The sequence below is a fragment of the Frankliniella occidentalis genome, unplaced genomic scaffold, assembly GCF_000697945.3.
Source record: "Frankliniella occidentalis isolate FOCC.00 unplaced genomic scaffold, Focc_3.1 Scaffold23, whole genome shotgun sequence".
In the NCBI taxonomy this organism is placed as follows: domain Eukaryota; kingdom Metazoa; phylum Arthropoda; class Insecta; order Thysanoptera; family Thripidae; genus Frankliniella; species Frankliniella occidentalis.
This window is the reverse complement of record NW_026267153.1, coordinates 2,355,826-2,373,024: the sequence shown is the minus strand read 5'-3', so window position 1 is coordinate 2,373,024 and position 17,199 is coordinate 2,355,826. Positions and strand designations below refer to the sequence as shown.

General features: G+C 50.6%; 1 protein-coding gene across 7 annotated transcripts in view; it reads left to right on the top strand.

The window, feature by feature from the left end:
- Positions 1–17,199, top strand: part of LOC113205016 (uncharacterized) — an 85,321-nt gene that overhangs the window by 60,785 nt on the left and 7,337 nt on the right. The window contains exon 3 of one of the 7 annotated variants that reach the window (XM_052265026.1): positions 13,086–13,161. The exons of the other annotated variants lie outside the window; for them this stretch is intronic. The gene's annotated coding sequence lies outside the window, so the exon portion shown is untranslated. The remainder of the gene's footprint in view (positions 1–13,085; positions 13,162–17,199) is intronic. 7 annotated transcript variants of the gene reach the window in all.

The window sequence follows — 17,199 nt, the reverse complement described above, 5'->3', positions numbered from 1 at the left end:
CCCCCCCCCTCCCTCTCTCTGGTCTGGAGCCGCGAGCCGCTGATTAGGGCCGTGTACATTACGCCATCGCACGTAACTCGTCGGAGAGGGGTCTGCAGTTGCGTGGATTATTTGTCTCTCTCTCGCGGCGCGCGGCGGGCGGGGGCCTTGTGTCGTGGAAGGTGTGCGAGGCGCTGCTGGCGGCAGTAGCGGCGGCTCCCGCGGTGGCTCCGGCCTGTCCTAAAATGGTAACGCAGCGTATTATCAGTAGTGGCAGCAGCCCAAATTGAATGAGGGTCGCCCGCCTCTCTCCCAACACACACACACACACACAGACACACGCAGGCGCCCGCGCGCACACGCACGCTGTTAAATTTATACAAATTTTATTCTTAAACGCGGTGCAATTTGTCGGATACATTATTGACATTATTTCGATGCTTTGTTGATCATATTCACTACGAATGAATATTGAACGAGTGTGGTTTTGTTGATATGTTTACAATTCCTTGCAGTTTTCTAGTGTGTCGTCGGAAGGGGTGGTTGCCGACTTTTTTTCTTTCTTCTCAGAAACCTACAGCAGCAGCAGTGGCCCTTGAACAGCAAATCAGGCCTCGAGCTACCGTGCCGTCATTAGAAAGTGAACTTGCGGATTTGGGCCGTCAATGAGTCATGATCCGGCGCCCTGGGTCCCCGCGGGGCGCCGTCTGGCCAGGCTCTGGGCGGGGCCCAGGGCGGTGCATCGTACGCGTTAACGACGTGTTTGGTAACGGGCTGGAAAGGATGGTGATGGCGTTGGCAGGGGAAGGACAGTGATGAAAAGAAATCTTTTGGCGGTCGATGGTGTCTAATGATTGAGGCATAGCTGCATCATGGATGATGCAGTCAGAGTTTGTTTGAATCGTCGGGTATAGTCTAGGCGCGGTTGAGGGATTCGTGACCAATGATAGTTTTTGGTACTATAGAGATATCAAAAACATAATTTCTTACAAGAGGGGTTAATTGATTCAGAAATAGTATTTTTAGTTCTCTAGCAAAATTCTTGCACCTAAATTCCTTCCTTTCAAGTTAATGAAAGGGTGTGTTGGGGCATTCGCAATGGGCATGCAGAAAAATATATTAGTCTTTTATAAAAGATAACTAAAGAACTTGACATGTGTCGCGACAGGCAATAAGTTATTGTCCTTCTGTGTTCTTTACTATGGACACAGAATGAGCGAAAACAACATGCTGCGTATTTCTGGATGACACCTAAAATTATGGTCATGGCCTATCCAAGGAAAACGCGAAAACAACTGTGGAAACCGTTTTGTCAAGTGGGCGATATAAGTCACTCAGCTTCGCTGTCCAGTGCGCAATTTTCGTTAACTAGCCCACCACGCGCGCGGTGGTGGGTCCACCCGGAGGCTGGTTTTGCATCCGTCTCGCTCCTACCCGGCATATTCTTGCTTTTCGTCTCTGTCGCACTCGACGACCATGGCCTGGCCGCTGGATGACGAGTCGAGAAACAATTTTGGCCTACGCGCCGCGCGGCCAGCCGACCAGCCGGCCGGGCTTCTGTTTCGAAAGCAGTTTAGGTCGGTGCACAATGCGAGCGACAGGCAGCCTTGTTACAGAGCGCGAAGGACGCAAACTGACATTTCCGAAGTGGAAATAATGGGATTGCCCCTGCAATCTGTAGTGGTTCTGTACCCATTAGGTTACGGGCGAGGTGTGGGTGAAACGGCTCCAAAACGCACAGCAAAATTACTGTTATTAGTAATTTATCTTAGTAACTAAATCCAAAAGAAGATGTACTCTGTGTGTCTCTGTGTGTATGTGCGTGCGCGTGCAAGAGTGTGTGCCGCTGTGCGTGTGTGTGTGGCCGCTCGCCCTGCCGCCCTGCCACTGCCAATACCGAGATGAGGTTATTCAATCTGACGACACCACCTTCCGATCGGGATTAAAATCACACTAGCGTCACTGGACTGATTTACGGGGCAACGACTCATGCATACCGAATGAGAGCACACACACACACACACACGCACACAGACAGACACAACACACACACAACAACTTCAGACCATCACATTACATTCAACACGTATTGCTTCCTCATGGGTCGATATGTCCTATAATAACGCCAACTCTACGCTAGCTTACAAACTGACCTCAAAGGTAAAAAAGAGAAGACTTTGCTGATTTATGTTTCCTGCCGCAGCACTTCCGATGCCACGTACGAAGGCGGCAGCAGAGCTAAAGAAATTGTCACTGTTTGCTCGTGCTCTGTCTGTTACATACAGACCACCGCAGGACTGCTCATCCATTTTCATTATTTCAATTGTCATATCTCTCTTTCTGTTTCCAGAATCACGCTTATGCCCTCCCGCCACGCCCAGAGAGAGAGAGAGAGAGAGAGAGAGAGAGAAAGAGAGAGAGAGAGAGAGAGAGAGCGTGTGTGACAGAGACAGAGACAGAGACAGAGACAGAGACAGAGACTAGGTAGAGAGAGAGACAGAGAGAGACAGAGTGACAGGGGGGAGGGGGTAAGGAGAGAGAGAGCAGGTGCAGCTTGTGCACGCTTCCGCCAGCGAGCTTCGGCGTGTGCCAGTCGCACATTGAGCAGGTGTGGCGGGGCGTGGCGGCGCACGCCGCGCTCAGACATGCGGTGCACTGGCGGGGGCCATGCTCGGCGCTCGGCGTGCTCCGCGTACGGGAAGTGCAACGGCCGCGTCCTCGTCCCCGGGGGCCCAGTGCCTGCGGCGTAGGCAGCGCGGCAGCGCCGCTGGCCGCCCGCCGCCACCACAGTGAAAAGGAAAGGTCGTCAAGAACCTAACCCGCATATGCGTTTGTGTTGTGCTTAGAGAAGAGACTTGGAAAAGATTTTGCTGCCACAATCATGCACTGGAAATGCAATTGTTAATCCTTAACTATAATCCGAAACTCAATGCATGTATTGTTTTGCGCGAATTGTTGCGCACCGCACAACTATGCGGAAAACTGTGCATTATTTTTATGAACCATGACTCTACCCGTGAGTACCTATTTAGTGTGCATGAATGACAAAAGAAGATTAGTGAAGCAAAAACAGCCAGCAACAAGAAAATCCTCGAAATCAATACCGATTTATTATCATACGCTGTAATAAATGATTGAAATGTTGTCTAAAATCGAGTAAATTTGCATCAAGTCGACGTGACAGAAGTAGCAGCATGGCGTTGTTCGACGGCACGCAAACTCTGACCAGCTGTGACTGCGGTGTCCTCTCTTCCTTTTCGAAACGTCTCGCGCCCACCCATTGCCGCCCCCCTCCCCTTCCCTTTACCCCCCAGCCTTATCCCCGCATTGTCAATTGTTGTTTTGCAATCTGCAAAGGTCAGGAGTAGGACGGAGGCGCCGCTTGAGGGGGAGGGGGGGGGGGCGTGAAGCCCACAGTCATTGTGGCACCAAAGGGTATATGAGCATTGGGATGTGGGGCTACACTGAGGCGGCGTGGCTGTGCGAGATATGAATGTTGTCACCTTGATCCGCGCATGCGACGCTCTTGCATGAGCAGGTAGCGGGGGAGGGAGTGGGGTAGGACGGGAAGGGGAGAGAGCGTGTGCTTCTGCATACAGCAGGCAAAAGAAGATGGTCAGAGAGGTTATTTCCGTTGGCACCAAAAAGCAAAAGTTGTTATCCCTCGCCGAAAAAGAAGCCATCTCAGCCGTGCTGGTCGATTACTCACAGGCTTAACGTTCGGTGTCGCTTAATCCCGCGAGCTGCACCAAGGGTCTTCGTGTGGAGAAAATAAACAAGTTCTTGGCACGACATTTTCATTTTCGTAAACTTTTTTATTTTTATTTTGTGTCCGTGTGTGCGTGTCTTCGCGGTGTGTGTCGCGCTCCTTACGCAATATAACTAACCTGGCTCGCCGTCGCTTCCAGCACTTAAGGGGTGTCATTGAAAATAAAGCAAGAAGAGGAGTCGCCACCAGTGCGATGTCTGAGGTTTCTGAAAATAAAAGATAGGGCCAGGAATAAAGTGTCGACGTGACGAGAACGGCCAAGCGATGAGGCGATGACTGTTGGCCACTTTTATGCTATCGCAATTGCGGACAATAACATGCTCTTTGCGTGTATACCTCAAACCGGCCTCAAATAACTTCAATGTGTCACAATCGCGCTCCTGCTGCGGTCACCATGATTGCAAAGATCCAGGCATTACTTTCCAAAATGTCACAATTTTTCAGCTTCATCTAGTCCTAAACTTTGGCATTGTTCCCTCCAAGTGGTATGAATCCCCGCCGCGGGCAATTCTTTCCGTAGAAATGTAGGTCGTTGAGGAGGGTCGTCGCACCCAGAGGGGGGCGGGGGCGCGATGTGCTGGCCCGGCCCGGCCCGGCCCGCGGCGCCTTGTCAACACGCGAGCGCATAAACTGTACTGCGCTGCGCGCCTCTATTTTACGGTTGAATCGCGTCGCGTAAAACGCGTGTTGCGTCAGGGTGCGGGGCCGTGGGGGTGGCAGAGGGTGGCCCTCCCACCCACCAAAACGATGACGCGCAGATATGACAAGGACGAAGATGTGAAGGCCCTCTTTCCTATTCATAGTATTGTGATGAAGGGACTTAATATTCTCTACAAGCTGTGCTATAGTTGCTTTTTCCGCTTTTTAGACAGTCCCCTGTGGCTGTCTCTACCCGTAGGCGAGTCAGCTCAAGTTGTCAGTTGTAAGTTCTAGTTGTCAGCGTTACGTTTTTTTTTTGTACCTCGTGGGTCATGCCCTCTAAACTCTTTCGATCATTTTTATTCACAGCCGTATTGTTTTATTTGAGTGCTTTCTGTAGGGTGCCACACTTCTACAGCAAACAGTAAGCTGTACATAAAAACGTTTATGGGGTTTTAGAGTATACGCATGGCATGGCACGCAGTGACCAAAAATCATCCAATTCAAAATGAGGTTATGGTCCCATACGCCCACGGCCAGGTGACACTGTTACATCCTTTCAAAACCATTCTTTGTGATTACGAAGAAAATACTCTGCTAATCCAAGTGCAGAAGTGTTTGCCACTTGTAACTGTAAAACTCTTGAGTTCTGCACTAAGAAGTCAATATTGCTTCTGGTTACTACCTCTGTAGAGCAATCTTATTTTGAGTCATACCATCGTCTTCAGCGTGAAATTTCGAATCAAACGAGCCTACATGTGATGGGGGTCTGATCGAAAACCACTGACATTGTGCACATTCTTAGAGCCGTGAACCGTGGATCAGACCCCCATCACATGTAGGCTCGTTTGATTCGAAATTTCACGCTGAAGACGATGGTATGACTCAAAATAAGATTGCTCTGCAGAGGTAGCAACCAGAAGCAATATTGACTTCTTAGTGCAGAACTCAAGAGTTTTACAGTTACAAGTGGCAAACACTTCTGCACTTGGATTAGCAGAGTACTTTGGAATGCAAAAGGAACTTCGTTTTAGCATATTTGCAAAGACACACATTTCAGAGTGAAAAGCGCCCTTTTTGGGGTGTGCAGCTCGTCGCAGCTTTTGGCTGTGTCGGCCGCGGACCTCGCTCCTTCCAGCTGCGCCGGCGTGATGACGGATTTGGTTCAACACGCCACTTGGCGCGCCAGCAGCGCGCTCGAGCGAGGCTCACCAGGGTGGGGAGGCCTTCCAAAACGCGAGCGGATTGCAGTCATTGCTTGATGCTAGGTGAGAGAAAGCTGCAGAGTTACATGTTGGCGGGTGTGCACGTGAGCCGCCCCCTCGGCTCCGACAGTTTGCTTGCACATTGCGGAGCGCCAGACATTACAACAACAATCTTCACTTTCAGATTGTTGAACACGGACCTGACCAACACCAACCACGATAACCATCCGGAAATATATCACGTATGCCAAAAAGGTTTGCCTAACACTGATAACGCTTAATGTCTAATGCAAGGACGCTTGTAACTGGAGCCGGACTTCTCTATGTATGACTGAGATCAGGTACAATATTGTCACAAACCAGTGACTAAATGAATATTGCTAGTCACTACGTTATCTGAACTCAGTTATGCACACCAAAGCAGTCCAGTGCTAGAGTTACAGTAATTATCGTTGGCCACTTACAGTTTATGACTTCTGAGCAACGATACAAAATCAGAAGGGGACAACTGTGTGCTCATCACTGAAGAAAACATTTTATGACACTTTTGAGAGGTAGGATCAGGATCATACATTTTTGCCAATTTGCACTTCAGGAAGAGAGTAGGTAATCCCTTCTTTTGGTGACGCCACATCGCAACGCTACTTTTCGACGGTTGCGTTGGCGACTTTTGGACGGGCTGGACACCGCGCGCCTCCTCACGCTTGCCCAACAGCATGCCGAAAGAGAGGGAGAGAGACCACGACAACCAAGAGAGAAAATGCTGGCAATGCAACAAGAAGAAAGGAAAAGTCATCGCTATTGCTCGGCCTAGCCCAACACTGGCAGCACGCGAAAATGATCCCCACTCCACCCCCGTGTCTGGCAGAGCTCTCTCTCTCTCTCTCTCTCTCTCTCTCTCTTTCTTTCCCCCTCCCCCCCTCTTCCTCCCCCCCACCCCTCTCTCTCAATCTCATTGCGAGTGGTGACGCCGTGGAGGTCACAGAATGTCGCGTGCGTCGTTAAACGCTGCAGCGGCGCGGGATTCCGCACATCACCGCGTCCTATACAGATACACTTCTAAAAATAATTTGATTTCAGGTGGTGGTGGTGGTAATTGAAGCTCTTTCTCCCTCTCCTACTATTTCTTCCATTTTTTTCTTACTTGCTCAGGACAACAAAATTGAGTTACGTTACTTTCCTTACTCAACGTGCCTCCCGCAGTATTTGAGATGCCACTTTTGTGTTGTTTTTCTATGCCAAGTTCGCGTGTTTTTGCGCTATCTCAAAGTAAATGTCTTTCTCCTTAGATTCTTCGTTGATCCGGCTCCCTACTTCAACTCTTAAGAGTAGCCACCTCCTTTCTTCCCTATCCTCTTTCCACCCCACCACCCCTTTTCCCCTCAAACAACCCCGACCATCTCCAGAAGAAGACGTGGCCTGGTACAACACAGATTCACTTCAAGCGGCGATACAGATAGCGAGTCCTGGTCGTACGTGCTACCGCCACAGGGGGTAAGCCGGTGGGTAGGCATCCCTTGTCTCCCTAATCTTCTTCCTCCCCCCACTCCCGCCCCCAACCCTGCCTCTCCTGGCCTCCCTCGCCGACGGTGCACCCTCCTCGGTAGATATCGCCACGATATCTCACGCGATCTCGCCACCTTACTGCTGGTGTTTTGTTTGCTGCGGTGGTGGAAGGGTAGGGGGCGGCCATGGGGTTGCCGTGGGTGGTGAGGTTGTTCACTGGGAACTGGGAAGGAGGTCCGCAGTCTTCAATGTCTCTGTCTACGGTGCCAAGCCCTAGAGGCTCGGGGTGGAGAGAAAATAACATTGCTTTTGGTTTTCAGAAATTTCCAATCCGTGCGTAGCTGTCGACGCTCTTGATGACTGACAGATGCCGACGCGCAGCTCTGAGGAGCCCCGCTCCGCCCCGCCACCCCCTCCAGTACGCCCGTCATACGGGGCCGTGGGGCCTCAGGCGCCCCTGGAACACCGGAAGCGACTCTTATCGTCTCTTGCAGCCCCCGAAACAGCGCCCACCCCCACCGTCACTCCTTTCACGAACCCCTCTGACGCCCCTTACCCCTCGAGCCGACCGCTAACCCTCCCCGTCATCATGTCACCCCCCCCCCCTCCTCTCCGTTTCTAACCGCTGCCATCCCTCCCCTCTCCTGCCACCCTTCATTTCTGTTCCGGAAAGCGTTTCACTGCGTCCGGTCTGATGGCTCCCATTTCGGCCCTCGCTACGGGTCAGGGAAGCCCCCTGCCAGTGTAAGGAGGCTGACAAACACAAGTTAAGTGTGTAACTTACGCGTGCATCGCTCTTGTTTAATTTGTCAACGTTGTCCTAGTCCCCCCGTTTTTAGTATGCCATGCATCTACGTTTCGTATCAACTTGAGCACCCCTCGCTACGCATATTTTGTAAGAAATTTCGGTATGTACGCAGAGTGTTTTAATCAAGGTGGGGTTTTCACGTCACTTATTCTCTGAATCAAATCGCCCTGTATAATAGCTCTTAAAAGAAATAAAAATAGCATGGTAAATAAGGCGACGTCTGAAATATTCCTTCGCCTGGAATATTGTGGAAAAATATTCCTTTTAGAAAAGGTTGCGTTTATTTAGCTGATATTTGGTGCACCGCATCACAGAATTCACATCACAGAATTGTTTAAATTCGTCATGAAAGTTCCATTCCAAATCAATACACAGTTTTCAAACTTTGACTTAAAAGAAAATGATGCGTTCTCAAAAGTGTAACAAAATGCGGAAGAAAATGCCATTCAACAGTTAGTGTGTCCCTCCCCGCGGGGAAGGCGACAGACCGTAACTCGTGCGTGCGCCCGAACAGCGGAGAATGACCGCGGGACTTCGCCGAGCGCGTCCGAATGCGTCGTGCCTGCTCGTTCTGACGTGGCCCGCCCGCTGGGGTTTGGTTTCCGCGGCGGCCGGGGTGTTCGCGTGTCCGACGCCGATTTGTTGTCCGTTTTCGGAGCTCCACCCCGGCGCCCGGCGGCGCCGCCGAGTGGCACACCTTCTACAAATATACCAAAATAATGCGCTCACAGGTAAAGCCCTCTCGTTTCACCGTTTTTCGCCTGCACATGATTCAAAAGGCTGTGGTTTTTTTGTTGTTGCGGAAAAGGTACACATTGTGGGTCTGTAACACTCGGATAAACAGTCGTGAATTAAACCCCCAGCAATGCATTTTCTTACGGAAGTGGCGAAAGAGTAAACGGGGGCTTATGCAAATCGTTAGTAGCGAGATAGAAGTAAAGAGTTTTATTCGCCAGGATAGCTGTGCAACTGTTGTCATACAAATTTCAGTATTTGAATGTGACACTCCTTTTTTGCTGCTCATTTACTATTATTTTAAATTTTTCACATGAAAGCGCTACCACTCAGTGGTTATGCTTGTCTCAGAATCAACTGTAGACCGCATTGAGTAAGTAGACGTTTGTGTTTCATTGATGGGTTTCGAAGCGCAAGCTTATCGCAGGGTACTCAGTTTGCGGCGCTATTGTTTCGTGCGGTGTGTCTGCCAAGTCGTGCAGAGCCCTGGCTGATTGGCCTTGAGGCCCGGCGGTGTTCTTTATTGAGGCAATCCAGGATGGACCCGAAAGAGGCGGAGAGGGCGGGGTAAGCTGACAGCCATTCCGACCGAGGCACCAAGGAGCCCGAGTTTACATATACATTTCGGCGCTATCACATCATCCGTAATTAACCACTATGAGTCACACGTTTTCCTACCTCTTTTTTTTTTGGGGGGGGGGGGGCTTTGGGACCGCTTCGTATAAATTTTTCACGGTGTAGCCCATAGGGGTGGATGGGCAGCGGCGGCATGTGATGGCTCCATTAATGCATATACACACTGATTCGCTAATGAAGTTATTTTCGCTCAACCAATTAATCTGCGCCCCTCCGGTCGCAGGGATTTATGGCGGTGGCCTCGTCAAAGTTTGGAAAGGAAGGGGGTAGAGAGGTGGGGCTCGAGGGAAATCCCAACGCGGAGGCCTTTTCGCTACTGCTGCGCCTCATCCAGCTCCACCGGCCTGCTGCATCAGTCCGGGGGTGAGAAAACAGCAGCAGTGGCCCGTCGTGGTGGCGGACCTTCCCATCACCCGCACCGCACGGCATCCCCCCAACCCCCTTCCACGCTCCGCCACGCCGCGGCAGAGTTGGCGCCTAATGTTGGCAATTAAATCAGCTCTTCCTCAAAGGGACACAGGCGCCGACGACGAGCCTCTGCTATTAGCAAAACGCGGCCCTTTGCTTTTGTTTTGACGCTGCAATGGTTTGCTGTCTCCGCTTTACCACCCCCTTCTCGTCTTTTTGTCTCTCTCCTACTCACACATTCTCTCTCTCTCTCTCACACACACTCTCTCTCTCTCTCTCTCTACTCCTTTCGTTCTTCCGGCGCTCTCCTCTCTGATTCCTAAGTCCTCTTCAGAGAAAGCCGGCGCGTCGTCGTTCTCACTTGGCTTTTATTTCTTTACACCAATTATTTCAAAATGTCGTTCTAATTGACGCCAACAGTATTCGCTTAAATCATATATTATATTTTCCTTTTGCCTATCCAATGGAAAAGTCAAAATAAGTTTACTGGTTTCTGGCTGGTCTCGGAAAATCGAGACAAGAAAGAAATACCGTGTCTGCCGGGTAAGGCCTCGGACCGGAGCCGCCTGCCTGAAATGGGGAAAAGGCTGTAAAAACGCTCGTCAGCCCCGCGGGCCACCCGCGGCCCTCGAGGGTCGGTAAATGTTGCCATGAATGTCATACTCTGGCGGGGCGCGCAAATCTTGCAGCGCAAGTTGTAAATTGATGACATGCTGTCCTCGCTCCCTCCCCCAACCCTCACCTCTACACTCCCCCGCCCTTTTCTTCCCCATCCCGTGCGTCTGAACACCTCGCCTCCCCCCTCTCCCCCCTTTTCCCTTTTACCCCTGTCAACTCCGCTCCTGCTCGTTCCGCCCACACCTTCCACATACACAAATAATTTGTAGTGTTTATGATTTCCGTAGGTAGTGCCCGGTAACAGCCTAAATGCTGAAATTTGGTAGTAACTATACGTAAAAATAAAGGCGCTACTGATTGTTTTTCTTATCTTTTGCATTAACACCTGTTTTCGCTGCCTTGCCTCCACCTCTTTTCCACCTCCTCTTTTGGACAACGGCAATAACGTGCTATACGTCGCGGATCGCCTCGTCATATATAAATTATGTGATGTCTCGTTTTACGTTCGTGGTCACCGAAAGGCGTGCTACTCGCAATACAACGCTGCTGGCAGTCGAAAAATAGTGTTGGGAATGTCGGTGTCGGGAAAATAGACATCAGCGACTTCCTCGAAAATAAGAAAAATTCTATTAAATTGAGATGTTTTTGCATGTTATTTTGCTCCCAATATAAACCGTTTTTGCTATAAAATGGAATTTGCTCATCCTAATACAGCATTTTTTTACCAGGCAACATATGTATCTTTTGCATTGAGCGAAAGCACTGATTTACTTCTGAAACATTCACACATCTTCAGGCAGGGTACACATTTTTTTAGACTCGTGTCGCTTATTTAAAGTTGCAGCCTTTATGGTTATTGGATATAGTGGTGCTGCATTGGGGAACAAACACTACAGTGTACCGCCTTGTCCCGTTCTTATCCGCCGTCATCTCCCTCGTACGTGTGTTGATTGGCGATGGAATGACCGGCGACACGACGCGCCGCCGCCGCCGCGGCGCTGCCGTTTTAGTCGAGACATATGTTTTTTATTTCTTTCTTTCGGCGACCTCTCTCCTTGATTTACACAGAATGTGTTGCCGGAATCCTTGTAATTACAAGTCGCGAGCGGGATGAACATGCAAGCTGCCCGCCCTGTCTGCACTCGGCGCACGCGGCTGGCCCGGCCACAGGTTCGATTACCCGCACAATATTTTCTTTTGGCTAAGGTTACTCGGCTGATGTTCCTGAACCACATCGTATGACCACCGAAAGGGTTGACTTTTGCCATGGCCCAAACCGTGGTAACCCTGTAAAATATGTTCGTACGTGTACGATGTATTTTATAATCTACCAATTAAAAAATGTGTCGTGCATGCACGACTTCTAACTCTTGCTCGTTATTCGATTCCAAGTCGATACGCAGTGCTTGTAAATTTACAATTCTGAACTATAATTTTACGACACCGTCTGCGTCTGTGGAAAAATTTCCTGTACCCGGTACAATTTTTCACATTGTAAAATATCATGTAATTTCTATATATTGCTAATCTGACTTTGGCCATGATAGCGTTTCGCTTCCGAAGAATGACTCGCAGTCAGTGGGTCTCCCAATGCCGAAAATTTTAAACATGGTTTAGGCACAGCCCCCGAGGTGGTTGTTCGTCACAGGTCCGTTTCGCTCGACATTACTTTCGACGTGGCGCGGCGCTCACAAGGGCGTGGCCGGCCCAAGTGAAGGAGATAGCCACCCGTCGCGAACCCCCCGAAATTAATAACCCGCTCTCATTTGAACCATGACAAATAGAGGTATTAGTACCTGTCCGTTTCGAGTACCTCTGGGGGGGCTGCGTCCGAAAAGAGGCGGAAAATAATAAAAATGCCGGTTGTCTGTGTGGCGCCCATGGCGGCGCCTTCCTGCGCTCTGCCGTTTCGGACGCGGTCCTTCCGCGGGTGCGACGGGTACCTCCCCGGTACCTCCGCGCGTAGCCCGTGGCCAGCAATGCGATTAGGGCACGACCGGTCATTAGCCGCCAGCAGGGGAGGAGCGGGGAGGTGGGGATGCTGGCCATCTTCAGACGAACTGTCAATGCATCACCTTCGACGGCGGAAGGCAATTGCGTTCCAAAAACATCCGCATGGAGAGCCGCTCGCCGAGCGAACGACCGGCGCGGCGATAGCCGGCCTTGTGCGGTTACAGTTCAGCATGCCGGTTACGGTTTCAACAACTGAATGTCAAATCCTTTTTCTGGTCGTCCGTGGTCCGTGTTTTTGAAGATGATACATTAAACACAAAAATGCAAAACTAAACTAGAGAACGTTGAGAAGTTATTGAAGATTGCTCCCGCGTGCGCGTGCTGTGTACCCACGGAAAGCCACGCGCGCGTGCGCAGGGAGTACCGACACAGTGAGTTAGAGAGAGCGAAAGGAAAGGGGGGGGGGGGGTGAGTGGACCATTCGACACGCCCATTGTCAAAAGCGAGGCGTGGCGGCGTGAGGCTAGGTAGCGAACGCACGTGTTGACGAGTGACCACAGGCTCGCCCAGCCACGCCACGCCACGCCGCTGCCGGTAACATCAGTCACTCCGTTCTCATCTGGAGGCTAAAAGTCGTGATGCAAAACTTTGTGTCGGCGTCCGTCTGATACGAGGAGTGAGAGAGGTGGAGAGCAAGACGAGAGGGGGTGGGGGTGGGGGGGAAGGGGGCTCGCTTGTGCGTGCAGTCATGCCTTAAACAAACAAGATGATATTTCTTATTCTCAAACCTAAAAAAAATAATTTACAGCAGCACATCCCCCTGTTTCAGGGCACGACGCCGGAACGCATTCGAACCTTCGTCAAACGCCGCCAGGGCCGGCTCCAGGAGTAAACACCAAGAAACGGTAAGCCAGTATTTAACGATAACAATGTCACCATGTCACTTCCTGCTAGCTGGGTAAGGGAGCCCCTGCAGCGTAGGCCGTCCCGTGGTGCAGCGGTGTGCGTATGTTGCCTACCCGCCAGGCGCCTGCCCGCCCAAGCGGCGGACACTCCCGCCGTGCAGCGGTGTGAGTCTGTTGCCTACCTACCAGGCGCCTGCCCACCCGCCCAGGCGACGAAATGGCTGAGTCCGACCAAGTTCGGGAGCGGGCGAGTTGCCCTTGGGCGATTAGCCGGCGAGGGGGCTTCGAATGGAAAGCCTTGGACCTTGCGTTCGCACACGTCTCACCACTCGGAGTAAAGGAGCGGAGCGGAGCTTAGAGGCCGCACCTCGCAAAACCGTCGCGACCGCCTGTTCTGTTTCGCCTGCAGCTTGTTCATTTTTAGTGAAACACTCAGACTATCCCACCAAAATTAAAGTGTCTTCCCTGTTATTTCAATTGCCATAGATTTGATACATATTAATGCAATGATGAGTGTTTAAAAACAAATGATTGAGTCTGAAAAATTTGCAATTTAATTCACTGATGAATGCAGTTTTCAACACCAGGGTTGGCGATGAACCTTTGGACACTTCAAAGTGCTCAAATTTACTATTGCATATCACTTGAAACTTTTGAAATATCCAGGCATGCAAACACTTAAAATTGTGCAAAATTGTTTTGAGCTGCAGTTGCAGGTGCACGCCATTCGAACACTTTATTTATCTGTGTAACTACTCACAGATGTATTACCTCCAGTCCTGCCTGGCAGGGTGCGGCTGACGCACCGTCCTGGCCGCGCAGGTCAATAGTCTCGGTCAGGACTCGAGGAAGGTCTCGCGTGAAGGACAAGAGTACGAGACCTGGCGGGGAAGGGGGGCGGAGGGGGTAGCGGAGCGTGAGGAAGAGGCGACTTAGAGGAGCAGTCAATGCTATGGGTATTACGCGCTTGGCATCCTCAAACGAGCCCGTGAGATGCGCATGGGGTTCGAAGGCGAGCAAGTCTCTTTGTCTCTCTTGATATATATCCCCTTTCGTTTCCTTCCCTTTTCCCTATTCCCATGCTTTTACGCTCTATGCGCTTCTTTTCACTTCTTATGTTTAGGTACTGTATTCACTTAGAAAGTGATTTCGTACAGTTTAAGGGCAAAATGAATTGACCATGCCATTTTCAATGTATATGTGTAAGTCCGAGACGTAAAGTTTTTTACTCTCTCATGTCGTGGCTGCTATTCTGTTGATTGCTTTTCGAGGATTCAAAGTTTACTACAAAACTGCTCGGTTAAAGAAGTGTTTTCTGCCTTAGTCGCATTTAATTATATATTTTATTTTACATTTTGCTTGTTGCTAAAAAGCGTCTATGTTCTGCAACGCGGGCAAACAGCAACGACCTTCGCGGGAGTTGTTTCTCGGCTGGCACTTAATTATTGTCTTATTATTAAAGCGACGAGAGATGGTCGTGCAGATTTATGTAGGAGCTAGTAGTTCCACCCGTGCGCAGTGGGGGTCACACCCCATGGGAACAACGATTCTGAATGAATAAGGCTGTGAATGTGTGTGCGTGTGTGTTTGGTAATGGGTGTGTGAGTGTGTGTGCGCGCAAGCGAGCGTGTGTTTATGTCCGCGCTTACGTGTGTGAATTCGCCGACTGGGCATCTCAACGGACCTGCTCAGCCTTACCCGCTGGCTCGCGCGGTACTGCTCTCGCGCTTCTAAAAATCGTCGGCCTTGGCCTTGGACCGAGCACATCCACACGAGGCAGTCCCGCGAGCCCCTGCACGCCCCCGACTGGGTGGTGTAGTAACTGGCGTAGAAAAAATGTGCAAGGTGATAGCGTAGCAGGTGAAAAAAAGTGGTAAATTTGCCGTCCAGAGTAATTTTTCGAGGATCGTGCACCGCCTCCGGACCCGGGGTGAGGGATAATGGGTACGTAATATGTTTCATACTTTTCACCTTTCCCGTCTCTTATCATTAGTACACTGAAGAGTGTACATCGCTTAAATTTCGCAAATTCTTGCTTGCAAGTGTCAACCCACAAGTTGTGTACTTAAAAGTGCGCAACTCGATAGTTGCACCCCTCCTCTACCCGAGTGCGATTCTACTTGGAAAGGGTGCAATTGAATACTCGGAAGAAACTACGTATTAAGCTCGTAAGTGCACAAAACTTGGGTTGAATTGTGACTTGAACCACCTCAAAGTTTTGAAGGGTTGAACAGGTCATTCGTCAATATGAAACACAAACGCAGCGAAACGACGTCTCTTTCACCGTAAATAAATCTGCCGGCCGGTGCTCCCGTGCGGCGCGCACTACAAGCAGCGCTCTGCCGTTGAGGTTGCACTTGCTGCAGTTGTTGCCGCTTTGGGTTGCCCCAAGTCGCTGCAGTTGTGACTCGGTGCGTGGCCATTTATGCCGCGGCATACAAGATCCCGGGCCATGATTTACGACGCGATGAGCCACTCCTCCCCCCTCCCCTCTCCTTCCTCCCTTTCTCCCTCTCTCTCTCTGCCCGTATCTTCCTCCTTTCATCATTCTGATGCGTGCTATGATGAGGCACAGGGCAGGAGAGTGTGTGAGGAGGCAGATGGTTGGAGGGAGGGGCGGCGGGGGGCATAGGAAACGCTCATATGCCTTTGGTCCGGGGCGATTGAATTGCACAGTATACAAAGGAAACAAAAGACAATTGATTCAGAACATGTATCCCCCTCCTATGTCTCCGTTGGCGTCGTCTCCTCCCCCCTCGTTGTGCTGTGTTTCAATATATCCCCCTTATAATATTCCCACAGAGAAACAGGCACGAGGCTCACGCGACGATATAGGACTGCCACCTCGCCACACTGGCTTGTGTGGAAAATAACGAATAATAAGTCCCGCGTTCTGCTATTCTATCACCTCAAATGAGTCAAGTACGCTTAAAAATATTAACATCCTTTATTTTTGTAGAATACATAGAAAGATGACTGCTAAATAAGAGAGTAAAAAAGTATGGCCTGTTGTAATTTTTACCCCGCAATATATTGAAGAGAAACTTTTGCGCTGCCTGCGGATTGGACACGCACCGAGTTCTGTAATCATGGGTCGTCTTTCATTATCATTATGATCCCATAAACGTCCATCGAGGAGCGCCAGCTGCAGCCGCTTCTGGGGGCCCGCGGCGCACGCCTCGACGCGGCACGTCTCCAATTCTTGTTCACCATGAAACACGTATTGCTCAGGAGGATGCGTTTTTATTAAACTGTAAATTTTTGGCAGCTTGAAAAAAAGGATCAACATTTAAAATGACCAACCAGTGCTTTTTGCCATTGTCACTTGGGAGACTCTCCGGTCCTCTTTCCCACGACCGGGGCGGCGGCGGCGGCGCTCTGCTGGTGCGCTGTCCTTGTCTCTTCCTTGCACCCCTCGGACCCAGTGTGCGAGAGAGATGGATTCTGTGTGTGTGTGTGTGTGCGTGCGTGCGCGCGCGCCTGCGTGCAATGCACCGGCAACTGGTTCTTCGGGTTGGCCTGTAGGGCCCTCCGAAGAGGGTAGGGCAAGTGGACACACGGCTTTTGGTCGCCGACGGTATTCTGCAAAAGAAAAAATTGAAAAACACAAAAGACATCACTTTGGAAGGTGGGACGTACCGTGATGTTTTCTCTCAGGAACTATGTGTCATGCAGTGTTTTCCCATCTTATATCCTATCTGAAAAGAAACCATCTGGTAAATATTTTCAAAGATCGTTTTGGCTATTATACGTGTTCTGAAGTTGACCCCTAAGAACCACACTTCGCTCCGCTACGCCCCGCGAACAACACATACTGCCCCATAATATTGCAATTTATGCCACAATACGAGGCGGAGACTACACGCCATAAAAGTGTGTGGACACAGGGGAACGGCCGCTCGCCCCACCCGGACCCCGCCTGTCCAAGACCACCCCGCCACGCCTCACCCCCATAATATCGTCGTAGACAAGTAGTCGCTTAGCCATTCCCGGCCCGCTGTGGTCCTCTGCTGCCCTCGGGTGTGTGCTCCCCCCCCC